The sequence below is a fragment of the Alligator mississippiensis genome, chromosome 5 (assembly GCF_030867095.1).
Source record: "Alligator mississippiensis isolate rAllMis1 chromosome 5, rAllMis1, whole genome shotgun sequence".
NCBI lineage: Eukaryota > Metazoa > Chordata > Crocodylia > Alligatoridae > Alligator > Alligator mississippiensis.
The window spans coordinates 220847924-220865852 of record NC_081828.1 but is presented as its reverse complement, the minus strand read 5'-3'; the positions used below and the strand labels follow the sequence as shown (position 1 = coordinate 220865852).

Here is a 17929-nt window from a genome sequence, read left to right as displayed (position 1 = left end):
ACACCCCACTACCTGGCAGACGGCTTTAAACCCAACCCCCAGGTGTTGGCACCTGGCTCCCACCCCAGACCTTTGCTTCCGGTGTCTGCAGGATGGGGCGAACTGGAAGGCAAAGGCGAGAGAAACTGCACCAATTCCAGTCCTGCTGCCAGTCAGACCCACCACCTCCCACGCCGCAGGGGAGAACGTGCGTGGTGCTGCACTACTGCGTGGGGGACCTTTGGGGTATGACAGGCAAGCTCAGGCTGCAGCTTGGGCTCCTGCCTCTTAGCTGCCTGGGTGGCCACTGTAGTAGGACCTGCCTTTTGCATTTCAAGGGTAATCATAAAGGGAGCCATAGCTGCGTCATTTCTGTGCCTGCGTCGGCCTGCGAGGTTCTGAGCGCAGACTGGCCGCAGTCTCCTTGGCCGAGGCCCGGCGGCAGCGAGCTGTTAGAACACGAAATGGGGGAAACTCAGAAACCAAAACAGTATTGTGACACTAAGGAAGCAAGCAGCAGTATGGGGAGGCCTTGCTGAGCCTCAACTTTGCCAAAGTGCTTTCAGCAGTGCCATGCCAGAGCCTGTCCTTGACCCAACTGCCTGTAGGACGACCCACCCGCTCCACCCACAGAAAAAGCGTGGAGAACAGGCCAGGGTGTCCACCGGACCCTTCTCAGCAGGCACAACCTTTCCCATTTGCCCAGGCAACAAGAACGCAACTGTGCTCAGCTCAGTCCTCGTCCTCAGGTCCAGTGCTGAAGCAGCCTCCGCTCGCTGCACGGGGCCCACGTCCATCTTTATACCCTAGCTCTGCTCACTGTGCCTCCAAGACGGGAGGACAGGAAGAGGCTCCCTACCTTCCTCCCTGTTATCTACACCACCAGCCAAAGGGAGCAGAGAGGTTCCTCTGCAAGATTTGAAAGGGTCACAGCAAGGTAGAGAGAAACGCTGCGAGGCTGCCTGGGGGCAGGGTAAAGGAACAGGAGGGAGGGAGGGAGAGACTCTCTGAATCACGGACCAGGATGGTGGGGGGTCCTAGAGTGAAAAAGGGCTAGAATCACCGCTTTAAAAGTTGGCCAGGTAGCAGTGAGAGGGGCTTGAGGCTGTACCTGTGCTCAGGGAGGGAGGGAGGAAGAGGGCAGCAAGAGCCAAGGTAAGCAACATATAGGACTCAGGCACAGCATTCACCTGGCAAAGCTGTGCAAGTCCTGCCACTCCTGGTTTAGGAAAGAGCCCCATGTTCCCCAGCCTGGTTGCATGGCCTTGTGCTGCTATCGCTGACCACAAACTTTCTCCTGCCGTCCGCTTCTGAAAATGATGAGGAGCATGCACGAACCCAAGTGTGCTTAGCGTTCCCCTCTCATCTTAGAGCGATCTAGGGAAAAAGCTGAGAAATGATTCCAACACCTCCCTACTTGGGTACTCCTAGCAACGGCAAGGCCAGACTACCCTACAGATGAGCATCTCGCTCTGTGTCCATGCTCTGCTCTGCTCTGCTCGCTTGGAGTTAGGTGCAATCTTTCCTTGCAGGGAAGGGCCGTTCTTTTGCCGTTGTACACCGTTGCCGACGGGACAGGTTGCTCCCCAGCAATCTCCACAGGCTGTGAAGGGACTCAAAAGAAAAAGGCAGGGGCCGGGACCCTGGGGAGGCTGCTTCTGCTGCAGCACAAAGAACAAACTGAACACAGTGGCAACAGGCTGCTGGGGATGTCCCTGCTGCTGTCACCATGGGAGTGTGCTGCTCCTTGGTTGAACTGCTACAGGCTAGAACCAGTTTCTTCACAGGCTGGATCCAAACCACAGGCCATAGGTTTTTTGACCCCTGTTTTACCAGACCAACTGTAAGATGGGCATAGATACAGGCAACCTTTGGGGTATGACAGTACCTTTCCTCAGGATGCTGGGAAGGAACCAGGACTGAAAAAGGGGACTGGGATGCCTAAAACCTTGCTTCTGTCCGTCCAAACCGTGCTGTTGTTGCCACACAAGACGTAACAAAAAATCTTGCCTCCCCCATGGTTCCTGAACCTTCCCAACAACACTGCCGCCACCACCACCAGTTGCATACTTAAATCATTTGGTTTCCTTCTGTCACCTGTTTGGAAACTTCCTTTTCTTACTGGACCTGGCAGGTGCTTTGTTGGCAAAGTACATGGGAAAACAAATAATAGTAATAGTAAGAATCAGAACAGGGATAATATTAGTAGTACTAACATTACTTACAGAAATATGCTGAACAAAAGATGCAGGGCTCATCCATGCCTCTTCCTTCCATTCCCTGCCCCTCCAACTATCCTGCATGGACATACAAGAAATAAGCCCCTGGGGGGGTCTCAACAACAGGGTGCAGTCCCACAACTGAAGCCTGTACTACAAGGCTGTTTGCTTTCTTACCACAGTCCAGAAAACCAAGGTGTCACAGCCCACATCTCCCAAGCAGTGCAGGCTGCTTACAAGGGCCTGCCAACTGCTCCAGGCAGAGTCACTGCCAGTATTAGGTAGCGCAGCCCTGTGGGAGGCAGGGGGAGACCTGGCCAGTCCGGGGCTGCTGAACCTCCCCCTCCCTCCTACCTCTTCCCCCAGGCACTTGGCCAAGCAGCCAAGAATGCCCCCGCCCCCAACCCTGGTCCTTTAACAATGACAGTCAACACACAAGCAGTGAAGGAGGGACATGCACCCCCTCACCCCCAATCGCTGACCAATGCACTAAGACTCTAACATGGGGCCCTGCTCACGTCCTTTTCTTTTTCGTGTCCTTGTGATAAGCTACATGTGAGACTTGACAGATTTTGTTGGAATCTGACAGGCCACACTCTGAGCGCTTCCATTGCAGCCTTCAACTTGCAGTCTGGGCTGTCAACCAGGTATCTTGGCCCCCCTGCCATGCCACTTCCCCTGCTCAGATGGCTCAGGTTTGGACAGGGGATGTGATGTCTCACAGGTATCACCCTGTAAAGCTCAGTAGTGGGGAGCAGAACAATTTTGCTTCCCTTTGTGAGCGACATCTCCAAAGCGTTCCTCTGACAGCTGCGGCTCACACGCGGCACACCCCAGAAATAGCTACACAGCTGCAAGTCTTCATTGTAAACCCGTGACCACAGAGGACTTCTGTGAGGCCCTCCATGCAACTCCTTAAACCGGTCCTCCACCACGTACAGGAGACAGGGTGGGTACCCGGGGAAAGCACCAGGGAACAGAAGCACTGGCACACAACAGCTCCTGAAATGAGCAACAAGTAAAGAGGCAGGGATGTTACGAAGATGGTGATGAGAAAGGGGAAGGAAGGCTATGGGCAGATTCCCCTCGGTGTAAACTGAAAATATGGTCAGGGCCTGACAGACCACGCTCAGTATTGCAGACTACACACCTACCAGAAGCCTAACTTAAGAATGACACGTGCTTAAGCTGGCATACAAGGAATAGGCCGTGAGCCTACACTTACATCCCAAGGAACGGCCAAAAAAAGTGGAATAAAATTCTGTTTCTCAAGACTTTAATACCAGACAAGACCAAGAGCGAGTAGCTGCTTTCTGGAACGATGGGAAACAGCAGCTACGAGCAGCAACTGGCATTTGGTCTTGTGACCCTGTTACAAGTTAAAATAGGTCTAAATGGCAGAGTCTAACAAACACAAGGCAAGGAGCGTTCCCAGGCAGGCAGGGAGAGAGATGAGCAGTCTTCCTCCCTTCCAGACTCGGAGTTTCCCCAAGGACACGGGCCCCAGCCATCGGCAGGTCCAAGCGCACAGGAAAATGGGTTCGGTCCCGTTCCCAAAGTTTCAGCAAAACGAGTCTACGTGACGCCCGTCAAACTATCTATTTAAAAAGCCCACGTAAAAATTAGGTTTAAACAAAGGGAAACTACAAAGACCTTTGCAAAGTGGAGACAACCTCCTGTTAGCCTCCTCCTCCCTCCTGCATCTCCCCCAGCCGGTAGACTGGACAATCTGTATTGTGGTGTGACAAGTCACTAGGTAGGCATAGCACAAAGGGTTTATTCTTATGCCTCGAGGTGTGATCAATAAAAGTGCATATTCTAGCCCTGTCTCTAGCTGCTTTATCCCATTTGGAGGGTTGTAATCCTTTATACGCTAACAGCATCACTGGCAAATGTCATAGCGTCTTCACTTCACGTACAAAAAGGGTAATTGGCAGGGACCGGGGTTTTGCATTCACCAGGGAAAAATGCAGTAAAACCCAGTATGTCACCTTAAGGACCCCGACCCAGTAACGACTCTGAAAATCATGTAAAGCTTGGCCCTACTCACAAAAGTTAAAATACTGAATAATAACGCTAACTGCATAACGCAAGACAATGCAATTTCATGGCCAGGCCACCTAAGAAAGAATTATGAAGTCTCTTCCATCTTATCGGGCTATATTCAGGATGATTTCACACAGACTCTTAGTTGTCTGGTGTGTAACGGTATGAAGCGTCTATCCTCAATTAATTAGCACGATAAATATCTCTTTTCCGACTAAGTCGCGTTTATATGCTGAAACACATTCTCCATATGTAATAGATGTCTCCTCCTGATTTAGTATGTTTTTCCTAGCAGTTAAACGGTTTCTCGATACGTTCCAAACTGAATAACCTCTCGTTACCGAAGAAGCTAACTCGTTCGCGTTAGAAATTTCTGATAACCGGTACTTGGCAGGTTTTTCCTGTCGGTTACCGTTTGGGACTCCATCTTAATTTACACAACTAAAAGAATGCTTTGAAGATGCTAAAGTAAGGGGATAAAAAGTAAAACAGCACACAGCACACGCACGCTTCAGGAGTGAAAAATCTCTCTGACACGGCTTGCCGACGCGCCCAACTTACTCTACAAGGTGAAGGGAAACAGACCGCCTCTTTGTCACCTGTTTGGCAAGAAATCATCACCTTACAGCTAATTACTGGACTTTGATTTGGTTTGGATTTGCCTGACTTGATCTTAAATACTTGTAGTAAATAAAGCCTTTCCGTCACTCCTCGAACCGAGTGTCGCGTCAATCCCTGGGCTAGTCAGGAAACCTAGGTTTTTATTTGCTGATACCCAGCCCCCCAGATTTTCTCCTTTAAATGAGAAAAATCCAGATTTTCACCTCTAAAGGGGAACAGCATGACCAATGGTGGGTTTCTCCTTGCAGGCTGCCAGACTTCCATCCTGCAAGGTGCTCAGGGGAACAGGAGGAGGGGTCACAAAGGGGTGCTATGTGCATGTGACCATGTACACAGGTACATGCCTGCCCACAGGCTGGAGAGTGGGTCCCCACATGTAAATCAGGTGTGGCGGGAGGAGGTGAATTGAGGCCCCCATAAATGGGGAGTGACACGCAGATGATGCACCTCCAGGCAGAAGCATAAGCAGCTGCGGGTGCATTTTGCCCCATCAGAGTGTTTAAGGCAGAAACACACTCACCTGTTACCCGTGGTCCCTTGGATATTTCCAAGTCCCACTTCTTTCACGCTGCAGCTCCTCGCTGACACTGCTCCCATGAATAGGTGCACAAGGAGCAGTTGGAAAGAAAGGGAAGACCCACGTTAGACCGTTTCATTAGTGAGAAGACATGCACCGTTAAACGCACCGCAGCGGATGAAATGACCCCCGTGGGCCAGCCCAGCACATTCCCGTTCAGACTTATCAAATGACCACACACACACACAAAATCACACTTTTCTACACGCACTACTACAAAAAAGGTTTCCAAATCACCATGCATTTTCCCTCATACAACATACCCATATTTCCATATGCTTACCCCATCGCCACACAATTTTCCACAGGTCGCACAAAACAGTTCCCAAATCACCCTAAAGTTACCACACCATTTTCTAAAAATTAAATCATCATATTTCCACGCAAAACCCCTATAGTCCCAAACAAATGTCCTGTATACCTCTAGGTCCTAAATTCCACAACAAAAATCACATTTCCAAACATTTCCAGGAAAAAGTTCCCAAAGCACCACAGAACTCTCCCAAAACCACCATATTTCCCCAAACGTTTCTACAAAAAAACTTCCATATCGCCACACAAAATGACCAAACTCCCACTCAAAAAAACCCAACACCCTACCACACTGCCAGAAAAAGGGTTTTCAAATCAGGGCCAGTTTTCGACATGGAAACCACCACGTGTCCAAACACAGGCACACACATGCCCACAGAAATTTTTCCAACCCCTGCCCACCATTTCCCTCACACAACACAAGCATATTTCCACACTTACCCAGTCACCACAAACTATTCCACACGTCCCACAACACACAAGTTCCACAAAAACGGTTCCTAAATCACCCTAATATTACCAGACCATTTTCCACACACACAAAAAAATCACCAGCTATTTCCACTCACATTTCCACATACACCTGCCAGATTACCAGTTTTCCACGCAAAAAAAAAAAAAAAAAATCACATTTCCAAAACAAATCCTTTTTCACCACATACCATCACATCTTCCACAAAAAAGCACATTTCCACAGACACGCTCCCCAGTCCACACAGAATTCTCCCACACGTTTCCCCACACCTTTCCACCAACGCATCACCAAATTACCACAAAATGACTCGCCTCCCACCAAACAAATCAGCACTTCCAGATAAAAAGGAGGTTCTCAAATCACCACACAGAACAAACTGTTTTCCACACAAAAGTCACCACATGCCCTCAAAAAAGGTTTCCAAATCCCCACACCGTTTCCCCCACACAACATAACCATATTCCCATGCACGCACATTTCCACAGCTCCCACGAACATCAGTTACACAAACAGTTCCCAAATTACCCTAAAACTACCACACCACTTCTCACTGGCATAATCACCACATTTCCACAGACATCTCCACAGAGTTCATAAATCACTGGTTTTCCACACAAAAAATCACATTTTCCAAGAAACAACGTCCTTTAGTACCACACACCATCACCAGTTTCTCACAACATTTTAACACTTCCACACACTCCCCCAATAAACGTCCCAAATCCCCACAGACTTCTCCCAACATCACAGAACATCTCCAAACATTGCCACAAAAACGCCTCCAACTCACCACAAAGGATGTCTGGTTTTCCACACGCAAACCACCACAAGCCCACACACGAGCCCGCAAAAAGGGTTTCCAAATCCCCAGACCATTTCCCCTCACACAACACAGCCGTATTTCCATACAGTGAACCAATCCCCATACAGTTTGCCACAGGTCCCACAACACGCCAGTCGCACAAAGTTCCCAAATCACCCTAAAATTACCACACCACTTCCACACAAAATCAACAGATTTCCACACACATTTCCACAAGGTTCCCAAACCATGACGTTTCCACACAAAATAGCAGTATTTCCAAACAAGGCACTATATCACCACACACCATGACCAAATTCCCCCCAATCACATTTCCACAATTTCAAAATGAAGGTCCCAGCTCCTCACACAATTCTCCCAATACCACCATATTTCACACATTTCCACAAAACACCTGCAAATCGCCACACTAAAGGACCAACTTCCCACCAAAAAGATCATCACACTGCCACAAAAAATGTCTCCCAAGCCCCCCACACAAAACAGGCAACATGAAAACCCCCCGGTGCTCACACAGCTCCACGCCACTGCTCACGGGCACATTTCCACCCCCTCCCCCGGGTCCGTCCGGCGCCGGGGCCTGCCCGCCCGCACCGCGCTGCCCCGCCGCGCAACGAGGCCGGGCGAGGCGAGGCTGCACCAGGCGCCCCAGGAGAGCGGCGGCTCCGACCCCGTGCGGGGGGCGCGGGGCGAGCAGCGCGCCCAGGGCCAAGCGGAGCGGGGCGGAGCAGCGTCCCGCCAGCACCAGCTCGAGGAGGAAGGGGCCGAGCTGCGGCATCGTGCACAAAACACCCGCCCGCCCCCCCCCGTGCCCTGCCCTGCCCTGCCCGTGGCCATGGGGGATCCCGCCTGCAGCGCTGATGCCTCCGCTGGGCAAGCGGCTGCCTGACAGCCCCGAGGGCCGCGCACAGCACCCCGGTCTGCTCTGCCCCGAGCCAGCCTTGCAGACGGCCCCACACGTGCCGGCTCAGAGCTGCCCCTCGTGTCCAGAGCGCACGGCAGCGCCGGAGCCCGGGTGCTGCTGCGGAGCGTGCCCGCCCCCCACCGGGCTCTGACTGACACCGGGAACCGCGTGTCCACCCCACGCCTGATAACGCTGCAGGCCCTGGCTCCCACGTGCTGCTCTAACGACGAGGCATCCTGCTTTTCCCAGATTAAAAAAAAAGCAAAATCTCTGATAAATAACCCCACTAATTCTCAAATAAAAACACCAAAATGCCTGATTAAAATGAAAAGCCCCTCAACTCCCCACTCCGCCCAACCTCCTGGCCCTCAGCTCTACCAGAGGGGGCCCCCAGCTGCCAGCACTATGGGGCCAGGGACCCGTGTCCACGGCGCCCTGCCCGGCAGGAGACAGCGGCTGCTGCAGCAGACCAAAGCCCAGCTCCCCCCACCCACTGCCTGCCTGCTGCGGGCTCAGACTGGGTGGGGGGCTCCTCACAGCTGTGCGCATTCCCAAGGAGCAGCAGAAACCCGTGCCCACAATCCTGTGTGCAGGGCAGGGGCAGGCTGCCCACTGCAGACTCGGGCTCCCTCCCTGCTGCCCTCGCCCCGGGGCCTCTGCAGCCCAGCAGGTGCAACCCGTTGCTTTCAGGAACAGTGGGACCACAGCCCCAGCCCACACAGCACCAGTGAGGGACACAACCGCATGCCACCGTGCACTTAGGGGACACGTTGCCCCGCTCCCCCACCAAACCCAGCCCTGGATCACCTGTTCACCCACCTGAGTCGCATTTGGGACTGATCTTTTCCATGGGGACAAGGCTGCGGGTCAGGAGTGAGGGCAACACAAGACAAGCAGAGGCTGCGGGCTGGGAGTCAGGGGCACCAAAGCATCCCAGAAGCACGGGCTGGTGGGCAGCAGCACAGAGCACCCCCAGCACCAGGCTCCTCCCGCACTAGCCAGAAGCACAGGGACCCCCCAGTGCCCTGGCCTGCCCTAGGACGCTGCCACGGACCTGCATGCACCCCTCACCTGGTCTGGAACACATCTCTGACACCCGTGCATCCTGGTCCCTGCTCCTTTGTAGTTCAAACCCAACCATACCATAAAGTCCCCCCCTGTCTCTACGCTCAGGTGACTGGGCCTGCACAGGCAGTGTTATGTCACCCAGGGGGAAACCTGCACCCACACCCCATGGGCATGGAAGAAAAATGGTTGCACTGCCCTGCCACCTACATGAACCGCACCCCGCCCCAAGTGTTTCCCAGGAAGCTCACAGAGGGCAACACAGTGCAATTCCCTCACCTCTGTGCCTTACCCCATACACCTTCTACCGCTGCAGACCCGGAGGCACTTTGCAAGATGCGCTGTACAGCAGTTTCAGCTTAACTCCATAGAAAAATTGGTCCTTCTTAAGGGCAACTGTGCACCCCCTTACATGACCTTTCTACATACACAGGAGGCAGAGTGGCTATGCAGCAGAAGCACAGACAGAGGAGGAGAGAGAGGAAAAAAAGGCCCTGAGACAAACAAACAGCTTCAGGCTGAAACAAGTAAAGAGTACGGAGGCATAAAACTCTCTTTCCCACCTTCCTTGCAACTCTCCACGTGCGGCTGGGAAATACCGGTGGAGCCAACCTACAGACTATGATGGGACAAGGGATTTCATGAGAGGCCTTCAGGGGAAGGGTGAGACAGAGGCTGACAGAAACATTAGGGTCACGGGCTCCGTGGTGTTGGCCACAGGAGGACGAGAGGTTAATATGTGCTGAAGCTGCCAGAGTTCCAAGTGCTCGACACCTAAACCAGACACCGGGAGGTACAACAGCAAGTCTCTGGGTCTCAGCCACTGGTATCAGCCTGGCCCACGGGCAGGCCATTGCTTTTGCAAGGCTCTCCTAGTAGTTGGGAAGCAACAGCTGCAGCCGCTGGAGGTGCTAGCTTTGGATGCTTGCGAGCGTGCGTCCGGTCAGAAGCCGAGACAACTGCTGGCGCGTTGCGTTCCCTGACCGTGTCCGAGGCAGGAACGCGCAGGCGCCTGCTGCCAGGGCTGGCTCGGATGTTTCCGAGAGACCGGTGCGGGCCCCAAACGCTCGTTTCTCAGTAGCTCACGCAGGGACCCGTTGCAGATGCGACAGATGTCGGGGGCCCTTCTACTCCGGGCCTTTTGGTGCCGAATGTCACGCTGCGCCTCCTCACCGATAAGCTGGTTCCAAGGACAGGAGCGCAAGGACTAGCCTGTGAGAAAGGGCAGACACACATCAGACACTTTCACGCAAAGTAAAATGCTCACACTGTTAACCCCAGAACAGATAACGATAAGATGACCCTGCTGCCAGCCTCGGCCATTTTCAAGGTGCCTAGGCTGAGCCGCACTTATGCTGTTAAGCACAAGGGCCGAGCCTTTGTTCTGAGTAACCGCAGCGTGAACCTTCACAGTTGTGACAACTAACTTGGGCAGCAAGTAAAGGAAACCATCAAACACAATTAAACAAAGCACAAGGCCTAAAAGGAGCTAACGGACCATACATAAATGATCCCTATATGGTATATCATAGGTTTATCTTTAGCTAGCAGTGTGGCAATTGATGTAACTAAATATACTGCATGTTATTTTCTATAATAGATATACTTTTGCCCTCCTCTGAACCCTCACAAGGTTGTCCACATCCCTCTTGAAGTGTGGCGTCCAAAACCGGACAGAGTACTCCGACTGCAGCTTGACCAATGTTGCATAGAGGGTAAGCATCACCTCCCTAGACCTGTTTGTCCTGCACCTGCGAACACATGATAAAGTGCAGTTAGCTTTACCAATCGCTTTGTCACGTTGACAACTCACGCTCATCTCGGTATCAACGCTGACTCCGAGATCCCTTTCCGCTGCTCTGATGCTGAGAAAGCCCTCCCGCAGCCTGTAAGCGTGCCGGTGATTCCTTCTCCCTAGGTGCAGCACTTTGCACTTGTCTTTGTTCAACTGCATCCTATTCTGGTCTGCCCATTTTTCCAACCTGTCCAGGTCCCCACAGATTTGGTCCCAACCCTCTAGTGCACCGGCTCTCAAACTTTGTTTTGCGTGGACCGCTTGAAAATTGCCGAGGGTCTCAGCGGACCGCTTCATCTCCGTCACCAGAAAAAAAATTAATCAACTGCAGGGCCAAATGCAGAGATTCTCAATTGTTCTGCAACCTTTCTGAGGACCACCTACATGGAGCTTGCGGACCAGTGCTGGTCCAGAGACCACAGTTTGAGGACCTCTGCTTTAGCATATTAACGTTACCCATAAATTTGGTATCATCTGCATATTTGGACAGAGTGCTTTCCACGCTCTCATCCAAGTGACTGATGAAGACATTAAACAGCACAGGTCCAAGGACCAAGCCTTGTCAGACTCCACTGCCCACATCTTTCCAGGTCGATACCAACCCATCCACCGCCATTCTCTGGGTATGACACTGAGCCATTTTGCCACCCACCTGATCGTGTAATCATCTACGTGACAGCGGCTCAGTTTATTAATGACATTAGAATGAGATACCATATTGAAGGCCTTCTTAAAATGCAAGTAGATGACATCTACCTCAATTCCTGTGTCTAAGCATTTTGTGACCTGGTCATAAAAAGAAACAAGGTTAGTCAGGCAGGATCTACCTGCTATGAATATGTGCTCACTGCCCTTCAGCATCCCCCCACCTTCCAGGACTCCCACAAATGTGATCCTTCATGTTTTCAAACGTTTTCCTCAGAATAGAAGTGAGACTAACTGATGTCTAGTTACCCGGATCCTCCTTTCCCTTCTTAAAGGTAGGGACCGCATTGGCCCTTTTCCAGCCCTCTGGGACCTGACCCGAGTGCCACGAGTGCTCAAACAGCTGTGCCGGGGCTCTCCTATAATGCTGCCAAATCCTTCAGCACCCTTGGATGAAGATCACGTGGGTCTGCTGACTTAAACACACCCAGTCTTTCCAAGTGCCTCTTCACCAAGTTGGCACAAACACTTGGTGAGCTGGTGTCCCTTTTATGCCTGTCTAGCATCCAACTGGGAGATCTGTACTGATCCATGTTCAGGAATACAGAAGCAAAAAACTCACTGAAGAGCTCAACCTTGCCCCGCTCACCCCACCTATCACTATTTACCCTAGTTTGTCCTGTAGGGTTCCTATGCTACCATGGCACCTTCTTTTTACTCCTTATACACCTAAAGAAACACTTTTTAGTTGTTTTTAATTTTTGTTGCCAGCCCAAGCTCCATTTCTGCTTCACCTTTCTAACTGTCTCCCTGCAAGTGCAGGCCAAGTAGGTATACTCCACCTTGGTAAATCTCACGTGCTTCCACTGTCTATATGCCCCTTTTTTGCCCCTAGGTTTTCCTGCATTTTGCTGTTCAGCCAAGAGGGTTTATTGGCCTCTTTTTCCCCTCTCCTGTGCAACGGGATCATATTCTCCTACACCTGTAGGATTGATCCCTTTAGGAACAACTGCCCTTCCTGGACTCCCATCTTACCAGTGCTCTTGTCCTTCAGCGCCTCGCTAACTAATCTCCTGACCACACTGAAGTCTAGCACTCCTACCCTACTGGTTATCTTTCCCACCCTGTGCCTGATAGTGAATCCAATCAATGGATGGTCACTGTCCCCTAGGTTACCTTGTGTCAGTCGATTCCCTACCAGGTCATCCCCTGTAGCCAGCACCAAGTCCAGTAAGAGGTCCCTAGTGGGACCATATACCTCCTGTGTTAGATGAACATGCTCTTTGCAACAGCAGTTAACAAGTAATAAGCCTGCATTTACATCACAAGCAATGGCCTGAGAAAGTACAATAATAATCTGTTTCTCCAGCCTTCAATACCAGGTGAGACCAAAGATGAGTAACTACTTCCTGAAAAGGTGGGAAAAAGCAGCTTAAAACACCAACTGATTTTTGGTTTTGTGAACCTTTGTAAATTAAAATAGGTCTAGACAGCAGCTTAAAAGAAACAAAACAGGGCAAGGAGGCATTCCCAGGTGGGCAGGGAAAGAGATGAGCAGTGCTCTTCCCTTCCAGAGTTGTATTTTTTCCAGGGACACAGGCCCCAGCTCATTGGCATCTCCCAAGTCCATGGGAAAACGGATTCACTCCCATTCCCAAACTTCCAGTGACACCAATCTGCTTGACATGTATCGGAATATCCATTTAAAAAACAAAGCACAAACCACACATAAACATTAGACGTGAACAGAGGAAAGTTTTAAAAGACCTTTGCAAAGTGGAGACGACCTGTTGTTAGCCTCCTCCTCCCTCCTGCACAGGTGAGAATCTGTATTCCAAACATCTCAAACTCCCCTGAAGTTGAACTGATGCCCTGCGGTGCTTCCTGAACAACAACAGGTTTTTTCATTTCTTTTTCTGCTTAAAAAATGAAAATTTGGTGCCTTGCAAGCTGCTCTCTAGACAGGTTTCGGCATCAGCACAGAAAAGGGGAGTGAGGGGCACTGGCCCTGAGGGGGGTGTAGCTTGAGAGGGAGGGAAAATGCCTTGGGCATTTACGCTGAGCAGCGTATTACGGCTGCTCAGCGCCACAAATCCGTGGTGTGGGGAGACAGCTGCAGGGAGACAGACAGTTTTACAACAGTAGTCCTTCCACATACTCTGCTCCTAAAACCTGTTCCATATAAAACACCATGAGTAGCATGGACAGATGTGGCCCATGGAGGGACTCAGTCTGCCCCTTGGCAGGTACATCAATCCTGTCTTGCCCAATCACTGTCTAGCCTCTAGTGCATCCCACTGCCTCCGGGCATGCAGCAGGGTGCGCCTGGACTGCCTTTCCAGGCTGTACAGGCAAAGACAGCTGCTTCCAATTTCTGCCGCCACTGCCCCAAACCCAAGCTACTGGCAGGGACCCACACGCACAGCTCCAACTCCATCCAGCCAGTGCCCGCTCAGGACTAGGCCCAGCAGAGTGGACGAGCACCAGCCCAGCCAGAACCCGTGCACACAGCCCAAAACCCAAAATGCACTGCGCCTCCTCTACACGTGCCCACCCACGCTGAGCAGCGGCCATAGCTGCTGGAGGCGAACACAAGCTCATGCTCGGCACAAGGGACAAGTGGCCCCACACCCTTCACAGCTACCAGGCTCTTCTGGCTGCAACCGCTACGAGCCTGAGGCTGGACTGCCCTACGGTTCCTTTGCACAGCCGCCATGGCCCTGCTGCATGGCCTGGAAGCAGCAGCGATGGCAGTGGAGACAAGCCCCGGGGCAGGCCACATGTAGACTCTGCACAGCTGCAGGAAGAAGGGACTGGCCACCGTGATGAGGAGGAGTCATGTTTCCGCCATGTCAAGCAACAGCTACTGCCGCTGCTCAGTGTGCTCAGGTTGTCTGGAGCAGGGGCACAGCGGGCCAGGGTTATGCACACAGGTTCCATCTGGTCAACTTTGTCCAGGGAGAGTCCAGAGAAGGTGCAGGGTGAGCTGGGGGTCGGGGCTTAGGCTGGGCACTGTTGGCAGTACAGGGAGGAGCCGTAGGGCACACGGGATCTGGGCTATTCAGGATCGGCACCACTGACCGGCCCGCTTCACCTCCCCAGTACCGCCTCTGTGGCCCACAGGCCCAAAGAGCTGCCGGCCCCTGCCTTACACCAACGTCCTCCATATGCGCAAGACACAGGCAGCACAGAGGAGAGGAGAAAAGGAAAACTGAAATACATAAACACCTTAAAGCTGACAGAAGCAAACAGCAGGGGGCAAGGAAGCACCCCCCCCCCCCCCCCACAACTCTCTAAAGCAAGCTGGAAAACATTGGTGCAGGCCTGCTGCACGCTGGGACAGAAGACAGGATTTCATGGGAAGCCTTCCAAGGAAGGATGAGACTAGGAGAGGCTGACAGAGGCTGTCAGGTAGGACAAGGTCACAGGGGCTGGGTGTTGCGCACATAAGGAGGAGTGGCTAACAAGTGCTGAAGACTGCAGAGATCAAAGAGCTCAACACCTCCCCCAGGCACAGGGGAAGAGAATACAAAGTCTGTGGGGTCTGGGCCCCCAGTATTCTGCAAGTCAAGGGGCAAGCCATTGCTTTTTGAGGGTGCTACCAGCAGTTAGAGGCAAGAGCTGCAGTCAGTGGAGGTGTTCCTGTTGGAGCAGGGCACGTGAATGACGTGCCTCCAGGCAGAAGCCTAGGCAACTGCTGGTACGTTCTGTCCGCTTGGCGTGTCAAAGCAGGAACACGTACTCACCTGTGGTGCTTTGGCTATTTCCAAGAGACCGCCACACCCGTCTCAGTTCCCAGAATGACCCTTGCAGACATGACAGCTCCTGGGGGCCCTTCTGCCCCAAGTAACACTTCTGTCACACTGCAGCTCACCACTGATATGCTGGTGCCAAGGACAGGTGCATGAGGAGAGCCTCAGAGAAAGGGCACGCCCACGTTAGACCGTTTCACACGAGTGAAAACGCACACGCCGTTAACCGCACCGCAGTGGATAAGACGACCGCCATGGGCCGACCCAGCACATTTCCATTAAGGGTACTCAAATCACTACACAAATATCATCACTTATCTATACACATTCCTACAAAAAGGTTTCCAAATCCCCAGAAAATTTCCCTGACACAACCTGACCATATTTCCATATGCTTGCCCAATTGCCACACAATTTTCCACACATCCCACAACAAATCAGTCCCCTAAAAACCCTCCCAACTCACCCTAAAATTACCACACCATATCTCTAAACACATTTCTACAAACTACTCCTGGAGTAACCAGTTTTAAATACAGAGCCACTGTGTTTTCAAGGAAAGGAGCTATCATCACACACAATTCCCAGTTTCACACAGCAAAACACACATTTCCACATACATCCAGAAAAAAGGTCCCAAATCCCCACATTTCCCCAAACATTTCCACAGAAACGCCCCAAATCACCACACTAAATGACCAACTTCCCACCCACAAAATCACCGCACTGCCAGAAAAAGGTTCCCAACGTTTCCACACAGGACACATCCCCCACAGACACCCCCAGGTCCTGCCCCCGCCGCTGCGGAACGACGCCGGGCCGGGCGCCCCAGGACAGCGGCGACGAGCAGCGGGGCCAGGGGCAGGCGGCGCGGGGCAGCGTCCCGCCAGCACCAGCTCTGAAGCTCCCGGGCTGCGGCACCGCGCACCCCGCACGTGCCCCGCTCCCACGTGGGTCACAAAACCAAGATCCCCCCGGCGCCGCACCACGGTTCGAAGGAGAGCGCGCTCCGTGCTGCCCCCGGCGGCTCACGCCGCGCACTGCAGCGGGGGGGAGGAGAAAGGGGGGGGGGGAGGCGCGGACGGCTCTTGAGGACGGCTCAGTGCTGCTCTCCTGTGGTCACGTCGGGCATTGCAGCCAGCGGACAAGGACGGGGACAAAAGCGGCTCCACGTGTCCTCCTGTCCCTGCAGCCAGGCCCGGAGCCGGGACACAACGGCAGGGAGAGGGGAACCGCTCAGTGCTGCTGCGGGGTCCCGCATCTATTCTACACACAGCACACGCACTGTATACACATCTGCACACGCAATCCACCTCCACGCATTTCTGTCGTGACAAGGACGTAGAATACGAATAATACCGGCAATTCTTCGGTCCCCCCGCACCGGGCTCAACATGTTACGTATGTGAAAGCAAGGATCCCCACTCTCCAATGGAGCAGATGTCATACAGTTCTTACTGAACAACCTTTTTTCATTTTTAATTCACTTTAAAACGGAAACACCGTGCAAACCTTGCTAGGAACGACACACCTCAGAAAGGAGCCCACAGGCAGCATCGGCTCACAAGCGGGGCACGCGGCCTTCGGCCAACGGGCCACCCCCCGCCCTTCCAGGTGCCCGTCCCGACCCGGCCCCGCACAGCCCACGCTGCGCCCTGCCAGCGCAACGGAGCCGCTGGAGATCAGAGTCGGACCAATCAGCACGCAGTTGGGTCTACTCCTCCTACCAAACCCAACAGCCAATCAGACTGCGGAGAACGAGACTTCCTCCTGGACCCGCCTCCACCGGCAAAGGCCAATCAAAGCGAGGAAGGTCGGAGTCTCCGAGACCCCGCCCATACAGCTCTTCCACCCAATCGCGACTCGCCTCAAGGCGGCCAACGGGAACACGCGCCTCTGATGCCGGCCCTGCCGCGCGCTCCAGGACACGCCCCCAGCCCCGGCTCCGTTGGTGATCGCTGGCGGGAGCCGCACGCGGGACCGACCTTTTCCGTGGGGACAAGAACGGGGAGCGGGGGCTGCGGGTCACCAGTGACGGCATCACAAAACAAGCGGAGACGAAGAGCTGGGAGTCAAGGGCGTTAAAGCATCTCACTAGCATGGGCTGCGGGGCCAGCAGCAAGGGGCATCCCCAGCACCAGGCTCCTCCCCCACAAGCCAGAAGCACAGGGACCCCCACTGCCCTGCCCCAGACATGTATGAAACCCCTCACTGGTTTGTAACCCAACTCGGACCAGTGCATCCTGGTCCCTGCTCCTTTGCATTTCAAACCCAACCATACCATACAGTTCCCCCTGGCTCTGTGCTCAGGTGACTGCGCCTGTACAGGCAGTGTCATGTCACCCAGGGGGAAACCTGCACCCAAACCTCATGGGCTAAAGCTCAGGCATGGAAGAATGGTTGTACTGTGACCCACTCGACCGCCCGCAACAAAGTGTTTCCCTGGGATCTCACAGAGGGCAACAGAGCCATCCGCTCACCTCTAACCCTTACCCCATTCGCCTTCCACTGCTGCAGATGTGTAGGCACTTCGCATAATGCTCTGTAGAGGGGTTTCAGCTTAACTCCGTAAGTAAACAGTTCTGACTGGAGGCCTATGTACACCCTCATACACCACCTCCCAGCATTCACAGGAGACAGGAGGGCTACGCAGGGGCAGCATATACAGAGGAGAACAGAAAAGGAGCACTGGGACAGACAAGCAGCTCCAAGCTGA

At 53.1% G+C, this 17929-nt stretch overlaps 1 long non-coding RNA gene across 3 annotated transcripts in view; it reads right to left on the bottom strand.

Moving 5' to 3' along the window:
• LOC132250978 (uncharacterized) overlaps window positions 1-11188 on the bottom strand; it is a 41569-nt gene extending 30381 nt beyond the window's left edge. Inside the window, exons 1-3 of one of the 3 annotated variants that reach the window (XR_009462778.1) lie at window positions 10628-11188; window positions 9585-10233; window positions 5386-5452 (exon numbers count right to left, since the gene is read on the bottom strand). This is a non-coding gene — a long non-coding RNA (uncharacterized LOC132250978). Of the gene's footprint in view, window positions 1-1169; window positions 1343-5385; window positions 5453-7565; window positions 7670-9584; window positions 10234-10627 lie in introns of those variants that run through there. The other 2 variants (XR_009462781.1, XR_009462783.1) reach the window with 2 other exon arrangements.
• Between the last annotated feature and the right edge of the window lie 6741 nt (window positions 11189-17929).